The following is a 10,646-nucleotide window of genomic DNA, read 5'->3' on the forward strand; positions in this document are numbered from 1 at the left end:
GATTCTCCACAATGATACTGAGTATGCTCACAAGGGACTCCCACTGTTAAGTCTAAAAACAATCATCGTTAATTGAAAAAAAAAATATCAGCACACTTCCTTTTAACTTGCTTTAATGTTTCTTCACGAATGGTTAAAATACTAAAGTACAGGCAAGAAATAATCATAATGTTGTGGCCAAGATTGGAAACATAGAACTAAAAATTTAAAACGTTTTCATGCTTAACAAAATAAATCTCGTCATCAATGCAGCTCTGCAGGTCTCTTTAGGAAGGCCTGTCTCTTAAGTTTCTGACAGTACTCACCATTATCCATTAACCCAGGTCCACCAGTTCCTCCGGATCCACTTCTTCTTAATTATTTCTGTTTCATCAATGGTCCAGGAAAACTCCCAGGACCGGATCGAGTCAAACCACCAAAGCCTCTTCGGCCCAAGAGAAGCGCACCTCTGGATTCACCTCTGAATCCACCTGGCCACAAGAGATGGTCTCCTCAGAAGCAACCTCTGTCTCGACCTCTGCCACCTGAGAAGTTTTCTCCAGGACCACCAGGGTCCGTAAGTCTGCCTCTTACTCCCTGCTTTGCACCAGGGCAGCATCACGAGGTGAAAACTGAGAACCTCCTTATGAAGGTTATTCTTTACCCTGCTACACACACAAATAGCTAAGCAGGTCCTCTTTTCAGACTCTTAACCTCTGCGCTGTGATTCAAACAGAAAGGAAACAAAGCTCACACAATATGAGTGGTTACAGTGATAAAATTTCCCTGAGCAATCAAATATTTGAGGACTATAAATCAAGACCCTGGCATTCACAGACTAGTTCCTCTAAAGTGAATAAAAATCAGAGAAATTTTAAAGGAAACTAACATATCACAATTTCTTAAAGGTGGAAAGAACAACACAGGAGGGATGTCTTCCCGAAACTTATGACTCTTCAATTGGGCCCCTGCCTACCTCTAACATGGACGTACAGCCATCTACAGGTACAAGTGAGAGAGGTGACACTCCTTCAGGCATCTGAGAAAATTACACTTCACCACACCACTCTAGATCACACATGTACTTTAGGACATGCCCTGGGCATGTAAGGGGTAGACCACATGCTGACACTGATCTTGCTCCTGGTAGCCACACTGGTGACAACATGGACCCACTGCAACAGTATTTTTTGACAGATTACAAAGATTTGTATTTTTAGAAAAATTTCACGACCATAAACTTTGTTACTTCTAAAGTCCCTGTTGGTTCCCCACAGTGATATTGAGTATGCTCATAAGGGACTCCCATTTTTAAGTCTAAAAACAATCATCATTAATTGAAAAAAAATATCAGCACACTACCATTTAACATGTTTTAATGTTTCTTCACAAATGGTTAAAATACTAAAGTACAGGCAAGAAATAATCATAATGATTGGCCAAGATTGTAAATATAGAACTTAAATTTAAAACATTTTCATGCTTAACAAAATAAATCTCGTCATCAATGCAGGTCTGAAGGTCTCTTTAGTATGACCGGTCTCTTAAGTTTCTGACAGTACTCACCATTATCCATTAACCCAGGTCCACCAATTCCTCCATGTCCACTTCTTAATATTCTTTCTGTTCCATCAATTGTCCAGTAGGAACCCCAGGACGCCCTTGTATTATGCCACCAAATCCTCCTCGGCCCAAGAGACGGGCACCTCTGGAGCCACCTCTGAATCCACCTGGACACAAGAGATGGTCACCTCAGAAGCAACCTCTGTCTCCACCTCTGCCACCTGAGGTTTCTCTAGGACCACCAGGGTCCGTAAGTCTGCCTCTTACTTCCTGCTTTGCACCAGGGCAGCATCACGAGGTGAAAACAGAGAGCCTCCTTATGAAGGTTATTCTTTACCCCGCTACACACACAAAAAGCTGAGCAGGTCCTCTATTAAGACTCTCAAACTCTGGGCTTTGATTCAAACAGAAAGGAAACAAAGCTCACACAATATGAGTGCTTACAGTGATAAAAATTTCCCTGAGCAATCAAATATTTGAGGACTATAAATCAAGACCCTGGCATTCACAGACTAGTTCCTCTAAAGTGAATAAAAATCAGAGAAATTTTTAACGAAAACTAACCTCTCACAATTTCCTTAAAGGTGGAAAGAACAACACAGGAGGGATGTCTTCCCGAAACTTATGACTCTTCAATTGGGCCCCAGCCTACCTCCAACATGGATGTACAGCCATCTACAGGTACAAGTGACAGAGGTGACACTCTTCAGGCATCTGAGAAAATTACACTTCACCACACCACTCTGGTCACACATGTACTTTAGGACATGCCCTGGGCATGCAACGGGGAGACCACATGCTGACACTGAGCTTGCTCCTGGTAGCCACACTGGTGACAACATGGACCCACTGCAACAGTATTTTTTGACAGAGTATAAATATTTAGATTTTTTGAAAAATTTCACGACCATAAACTTTGTTACTTTTAGAGGCCCTGTTGATTTTCCACAATGATATTGAGTATGCTCACAAGGGATTCCCATTGTTAAGTCTAAAACAATCATCGTTAATAGAAAGAAAATCTCAACACATTACCATTTTACTTGCTTTAATGTCTCTTCACAAATCGTTAAAATACTAAAGTACAGGCAAGAAATAATCATAATGTTGTGGCCATCAGTATGAATATGAAATTAAGAATTTAAAACATTTTGTATTTTTAAAAACTAAATCTTGTCATCAATGCAGCTGTGCAGATCTCTTTAGTAAGGCCGGTCTCTTAATTTTCTGACAGTACTTGCCTTTATCCATTAATCCAGATTTACCATGTCCTCCATGTCCACATCTTAATATTCTGTCTTTTCCATCAATGGTCCAGGAGGAACCCCAAGTCGACACTGTGTTCTGCCTCCAAATCTTCCTCGGCCCAAGAGACGGGCACCTCAGGAGCCACCTCCGAATCCACCTGACCACAAGAGACGGGCACCTCAGAGGCCACCTCTGTCTTCACCTCTGCCACCTGGAGAAGTTTCTTTATGACCACCAGGGTATGTAAGTCCGCCTCTTACTCCCTGCATGGCACTAGGGCAACCTCACCAGTTGAAAACAGAGAGCTTTCTTATGAAGGTTATTCTTTACCCCCCTACACACAAAAAGCTGAGCAGGTTCTCTTTTAATATTCTCACCCTGGGCTTTGATTCAAACAGTAAGGAAAGAAAGGTTACACAACATCCGTGGTTATAGTGATAAAATTTCCCTGAGCAATCAAATATTTGAGGACTATAAATCTAGACCCTGTCATGAACAGACAAGTTCTTCTAAAGTGAATAATATCAGTGAAATTTTTTAATGAAATCTAACATCTCACTCTTTCCTTAAAGAATCAAAGCAGGAAGAATATCATCATACAACGTTTGTTGTTGGCCTTGTGGACCAGCCTGTTCCCCACACTGATTTACCACTTTCCCCAGGTATAAGAAAAATTGCCTTGTTCAGTTGTTTCAAGGCTATGATGGGAAAAAATTGAAGCAAATGTTTTTTGCAATCAAAGGCAACTCTAGATACTAATTTGTTTTACAAATTGTTTCCTACAGTTGAGAGTTACCTGTCATGATTTCTTTCATATTTCCTGAAATAAAGATGATATATAAAGGTATTAAAATATTGTTTTTGGCTTGGTGGTTGTTGTGCACATATTTAATTCCAGCACTTGGGAGGTAGTGCTGGAGGAGGAGTGGACCAAGTTCCTGCTACCTGCTAGCTTAGACCCGAAATAACCACACAGAAATTGTATTAATAAATTACTGCCTGGCCCATTAGCTATAGCCTCTTCTTCTCTACTTCTCACATCTTCATTAATCTGTCTCCATTAATGTGTATTGCCACTTTACTGTGGCTTACAGGCATGAGTCTAATCAGCGTCCACCTTGGGTAGGAGAGCCATGGTGTCAGCAACACTTCCCTTCTTCTCAGCATTTTGTTCTGGCTACTCTATCCACCTAAGGGCTGCCCTATCAAAAGGCCAAGGCTGTTTCTCTATTCAACCAATGAAAGCAATACAAACACAGGAGGACCTCCTACACCAGGGTAGAGCCAAGTTTAAGGCCAGCCTGGTCTAGAAAGCAGCACTTCAGTTAAATAAATGTCATTCCTAGGACTCTAGTGCAGTGACTGTCTACCTACTGTAATTCCTGCGAAGATGATCCCATTTCTCTGGCCTGCCTAGACACCTGCATGCATATGTACATGTACAAGACTAAAAGCAGAAAAACTGATATCACATGGTTATAGGTAAAATAAATATTTTTAAATTAAAATTTTCATTGATTTTATATCCCAAGTTTGATTTACCTGATTCCTCCTCTCCAGTTCCCTTCCCCCATGTCTTCTTCACCCCCAAACCACTCCTCCTCTCTCTCATTTATAAAGGATCAAGACTCAATCATGACACATCCATTCAGAATAAAAAAAGAGAGAAACCAAATTGCAGCCCAAACATGGCATGAAACTCAGCATACCACCCCATCCCATAACACTACACTCCCACTCCCACCCCTACTCACAACCCAGGCACCCATCTTCCCACACCAAGCCCCATGCCTCCTCCATCAGGAACACAAATGATTTGCAGGAATGAGGGGCACGTTGGGGCACAATGAGGGTGCTCGATGAGGAAGGAGATGGAAGGCAGAGAATGCTGGACACTTCTGGCTTTGGATCCTGGCTCCAGGCTGTGGCAGACGACTGAGGAGGGCCCAGATGGCAGGGGGGTTGATGGGCAGGCTGGTCGGCTACCTGACTTGGCCTGGTGTGACTGTGCCATTTCAGGAGCTTTGGGCAGGGAGGGCTTGTCGGGACTAGGTGGCCGAAAGGGGTGCAGAGGGCTTGCAGATGGGTGTGCAGACAAGCACAGCAACAACAGGCTCTTTGGGCACGGCAGCGAGTGCTACCTTCATCTGTGGCCATACCACCCTGAAAGAGCCCAATCTCCTTTAATCTCAGAAGATAGACTGGGTTGGGCCTGGTTAATACTTTGAGGGGAGATCTCCTGGGAATATCGGGTGCTGTAGGCTTTACTTTTGGCCTTTTTGGCTCTTGTGGCCTTTGCAGCAGGCCACAGGTCAAGAGTCACACTGGACAGGACAGGCTACTGCAGTCTCTGCACACTGGAAAGCGTGCACACCTCTGATAAGTTTCAAAATCCATCCACTGTTCAGAGCCCTGATGCACACAGGAAATCCACAAGGGGAAACACCCCAAAGGGGAATCCCAGGACCACCTAAAGAGCTAAGAATCACAAAGTGATATGCAGCCCAAGCTGGCCTTGAACCAGATCAAACCCTGGGCCAGCCACCACCTCACTTGGCTCCTCAGTTCTCCAGCTCCCCAGATCCACAGGCAGGTTGCTGGGTGTATGCTCTCTCCAGACATTGGGTACAGACATACTTGACCTGAAAACGGGGACAGTCCAGGAAACAGGATGACAAACACAGCACCACCTGCCCTCCTGCAGGCCCTGTGACCTGAGCTATGTGGGGTAGGTGTTCCAGACTGGAGCTGGCCAGGTTGTGGCATGGGCTCAGTAACATGAGAGGGAGCTGGAGACAGAGCCAGTGCCAGAGAGGGAGGGGCAAGGTACAAAGGATGCCTGGGATAACAGTCCTACAAAGCTCACCACTGTGTATTCAGCAACAGATGGCCAACTCCCACCAAGCTCAAGACCCTAGGGAAGCAGTCTATAAGAAAACTTGCTCTCCCCAGATGCATAATTCTAGACCCACCCCAAGGGACTGGGGATATAAGCCAACGTGTGTGCCTGTGTGCCTGCTTGCCTGTGTATAATGTGCATGTTATGTGGGTGGACATTCATTTGTGTGGGCCACAGTATGACTTGTGTATGTGTGTGTGTGTGCATGTCTGTGGTTGTGCGTGCATGCTTGTGCTTAGGTGTCTTTGTCTGGGTTTTTGCTTGGGTGTCTGTCTTTTTTGTGGGGAGAAGATTAGGAGTGTGTGTGTTCTTGTATGACGTGTGTGTGTTGTGCATGCCTGCTTGTGTATGTGTGTTTGTGTGTCATCTGATTGTGTGTGTGTCTGTAAGCTCTGATCATGTGCTTTCATACAAATGTGCTTGGGTGTCTTCCTGCATGTGTGTGTGTGTGTGTGTGTGTGTGTGTGTGTGTGTGTGGTGTGTATGCATACTTGTGCTTAGGTGTCTTTGTATGGGTTTTTGCTTGGGTGTCTATCTATTGAGATCATCAAAAGTATCTAAGATGTTTGAAATGAACTTTACAAAATCAAGATTTTTAAGTGGCTGTTTACTATTAGTAAAGACTATAGAATAAAGCGTTTTGTCTCTATCTGGATGATTATAAATCAATGATTATTAATTGATTTCATTCACTGCATAAACAAAGGAGATAACTTTTGGTCCCCATATTAAATGAGTCTATGGAGCACTAAAATAAACTATAAAGATTTTTTTTCGAGAGTTTTCAATTTACTTTTGGTACATAAATGACTAGGATTAACTAAATCACATAAAGTAAAAACAAAACTAAGGGTAGACTGCTGTTTTCAAATTCTGGCCATGTCTCTCCTCCTCATTTACTTTAGCCTAAAAACTTAAGGGGAAAACTAAGCTCTTAAAATGAGAAAAAAAAAAGATGTATGGCATATGTTGTGTGAGTGTGTTCCTGGGTGCCACACCAGTGCGGCTTGGATGCCAAAACTAGCAGGGGATGTGGGGGTTCAGACACAGAGGTTTCCTTGCAGGGAGAAGAACAGCAACCTTTTCAGAAAGGCTCCAGGCCAGCCACATTCAGAGAATCCGGCCCGGAGCCTTTCTGAAAAGCCATTGACAATGACACTGGGACTTGTTTCTTCTGCATATACTGGATTTTTGGGATCCAGTCTGTTTGGATACTCACCTTCCTGGACCTGGAGGGAGGGGGGAGGAACTTGAACTTCCCACAGGGCTGGAAGCCCTGACTGCTCTTAGGGATGGAGAGGGAGGAGGAGGGGGAGGGTGTTGGGAGGAGGGGTGGAAATGAAAACTTTTATAATTTAATACTTTTTAAAAAAAAGTAATTTGAATACAAAAAAAAGAACAGCAACCTTTATTTTACCCCAAACTAGAGCCTTTTATACCATTAGGCAGCTGGCCCGAGAGTTGCTGAGCAGTCAGAGGTCAAGATCAAGGGCATCCTCTACTGGGAATGCTTCTGTGGAAAACCACTTGTCAGAAAGAAGACAAACAGCCTTGTTGATTATAGAGGACGAGGAAGTTTAGCTGTTGGTCAGTGGGAGTGGGGGCAGCCAGATCACAACACCTGGGGAGTCATGAAACACATATCTTTGTGTCAATACCAGGACCAATAATACATAAAATGATGGTTACATAAAAGTTCAACTTGAAGAACCAAGGTGTTTGTTAGGTTTGCTTACAGGAGCTGGGATGATTTAAATGTTGCCATATCACCAGAAAGTCCACCACAGCATGAACGTTGTAGCCTTGGAGTTCTCTGCTAGACTTACAGGAAGCTGCCCAGGTTGGAGAATCTCCTCCAGGAAGCTTAGCTGCTCAGACAATGTTCCCATCAGAAGTTGTTTACAACTTCCAGAAGCTAGGGCAGGGCCCTTGTGACTCTTGATTCAGCTCCCCAGGACTTGTAAGGTTGTTTACTTATTAAGTCTCAGGAGCTCCTTCAATGAGACAATGTTTCTATTCAGAGGAACTGCTACACTCCACTCCTTTGATGACTCTTGATTTCTCCCCACCTAATTTTCTGTGATAGTCTCAGCCTTCCTGTTAGTGACAAGAATACCTATGTATGACACAGCCAAGGTTACTTGTCATTAAGGACTATGCCAATGATTATGACTCTCTGAAATGCTCTATCTATTGCAAAAATCGAGTTTTGTTCCAGGAGCTAGGGAACTGGGGAGACAAGGGCGATGCTGGGTGGCCTATGATTGTGATCAGTTTCGGAGCTGCCCGTCACTCAAAACTGCCTCTACCTTGTGATTCTTAGCTTCCTTCCTTGGCCCTGGGATTCCAAACTGGGGTATTTCCCCTGTGGGTTTGCTGAATGCCTGATTAGATTTCGAACCTTGTCAGACGTGGGTGGGTCCTTTTTCCAGGGTGCAAATGGAAGTGGCCTGTTCTGGCCCAGGCTGGCCCTTGGCCCACAGAAGATCAAAGGGAAAAAAACAGCCAAAAGAAAAGCCTAGGGCACCCAGTATTCCCAGGCGGTCCCCCATCCTACTACTAACCAGGCCGGACTGTGCTTCGCTTCCTAGATCAGACAAGATCGGGTACATTCGGGGTGGTATGGCCATAGAAAGAGGCTGCACAGGCTGCAGGGCTCCTAGAGTTTGCCGCTTTGCTTGCCTCTACATCCACCCCCATGACCTCCAACATTCCTTCTGGCCGCCTAGTCCAGCCAAGCCCAGCCAACACTCTACCCCTGACCTGGCTGAAGCCACACCAGGCTGCTCCAGGAAATCTACCCGGCCGACCTGCCAGCAAGGCTCTCCTCAGCACTGTGCCCGGGCCAGGACCCTGAACCCAGGGCCAAAAGTTGCCACCATTACCAACGGTCATTCTCTCCCTTCGGTCCCTTGTCTTCTATTCCTCATCTGGCAGCTTCACCCGGCCCCAACCGAGTGCCTGGCAGGTTTGCTGGCCCACAAACCAGCTCCTTCCTTGCCCTGGGTCTACGGTCCAGTTTGTGCACACATCTGGCTCCCTTGGTGGGGAACCATTGGTGTCAGATTTGGCAGGGCCTCAGATAACTTCCAGGGCATGGACTGGCTTTGGACCCCGACTCTACCCGCATCCCCACCTGGGGCCTGGTAGGCAGCTTTTGGCTTTGGGCAGGTGAGAGCCCTCCTCCATCCTGCAGCCATTTGTGTCCCAGTGAAGGAGGCATGGGTCTTGGGGTTGGGAGAAGGCCTGGGTGTGTGGTGGGGTGGGATGCCACTGCTGCAGTCTCCAGATCATCGAACCACAGGCTGGCAACAGCACCAACCCCAGGGGCCCCGGCAGGATCTGCTGGTCTGGGAGGCGGTGCCCATTGGCGGAGGGAGCAGCAGCAGTGAGGTCCTCTTCTTCAGACCCTTCCAGCTCTTCCTCCTCCAGCTCTGCCATATGGGAGGCTGGTCAGTTGGGTTGAGCAGTCTCCTCCAGAGCCAGCTAGGTCCCTGCCCTGCCTGTCCCTGCGCTGCCAGCCACCAGCCACAGACCTGAGCGCTGGACTCCCCTGGCTGGGATCTTAGGGGCTGAGGGCTGCCAGAAGTTCCCTCAGCAGCAGCCCGTCCTCCTCAAGCTCTGAGACTCCCTGGGGCTGCATAGGCGGCTGAAGCAGGGAGCCCTGGTCCATGGCCAGAGCCAGAGCTGCCGCTTGGCATCGCACCAGTGTGCTGTCAATTTAGGAGTGTGGAGACAAAAGAGAATTTGTTGTTGAAGGATCTGAAAACATAAAGGAGACATCTACATCAGGCTAGACAGTACTCTTTATAGTTTCTCACTGTCTTGTCTGTAACAAAAATCCTCCCCTCCCAACTCTGTTCTAAAAAGAACTTTTGATAAGTGCACAGTATATCAGAATAAATATTTTGTACATATGAATGCTACTTCAATAGTATGTTCAATATAGTAGATAGTATCAGACATGCATTACTTAGTGAGGAAAAATTTTTCAAGAACTCTCACCACAAAATGGTAGATATTTGATAACTATCATGGTTTAGTTGTTACTCACAGTGTTTATAAACAACAAAACCAATTCAAACTTAATGTTTGAACTTAGATGTTTATAATAACTTATCACTTAAAGTAAATTATGGAGTTTTTGAGAGATGGCTCAGAGATTAAGAAGACCCATGTTTAATTCCCACAACACAGATGATGAACTACAATCATCCTAAATTCCTGTTCCTGGGAATATAATGTCCGCCTGTGGCCTCCATAGTCACTGAATATATATAGTGCACAAATATATATGTAGACAAAACACCCACATACCTAAAAATAAACCAATATTTAAATTAAAAAATTAATAAAATTTGTAGTGGAAGGAATATTTCAAAAGATAAAAGCAATTGCTTCTCTTACACAAGACTAAGATTTTGTCCCCAACATCCACATGGTGACTCACTCTTCTCCATACCTCCAGTTGCAGGATGTCCAACACCCTCTTATGGACACTGTGAGCATGAAGCCTGCACGTGGTGTACCGATAAGCAAGCAGCCAAGGCAGTCATGGTCATATATAAAAGTTTGTTAAAAGGAACAAGACAAAATAGAGACATAATGAAGATTTATAACTACATGGATAAATGTAGATTAGAACCAAAAAGAAAGTGGTAACATAGATATATGTAAATATAAAGGCTGGCATTCATGTAGATATAGCTATTGAGACAGGTAAGAGAGCAAGAGATACAGTTATCTCATGTAACCTACCAATCCTATGCAGTATCAAAGGTTTTTATCTTTCAATTACAAACTTTAAAGTGGGTACAGAGATGTGCGTAAAAATATGTGAATTTAAATGCAAGTTTGTTATTCATTTCTTTCTATACATATATCGTTTTAGTACTTTGCTACCTCTTTTTGTATATTGATTCTCAGAAGAGTTTGAGAGACTCTTCAATCATGTTTT

General features: G+C 44.6%; 1 long non-coding RNA gene across 1 annotated transcript; it reads left to right on the forward strand.

Moving 5' to 3' along the window:
• The first annotated feature begins 2,083 nt into the window (after positions 1 to 2,083).
• Positions 2,084 to 3,637, forward strand: LOC148121227 (uncharacterized). Its single transcript, XR_015738511.1, has 3 exons — positions 2,084 to 2,223; positions 2,861 to 3,029; positions 3,363 to 3,637. It is a non-coding gene; the product is annotated as an uncharacterized LOC148121227 (long non-coding RNA).
• Positions 3,638 to 10,646: the final 7,009 nt, after the last annotated feature.

Source organism: Myodes glareolus, chromosome 8 (assembly GCF_982192425.1).
Source record: "Myodes glareolus chromosome 8, mMyoGla1.1, whole genome shotgun sequence".
NCBI classification, from domain to species: Eukaryota; Metazoa; Chordata; class Mammalia; order Rodentia; family Cricetidae; genus Myodes; species Myodes glareolus.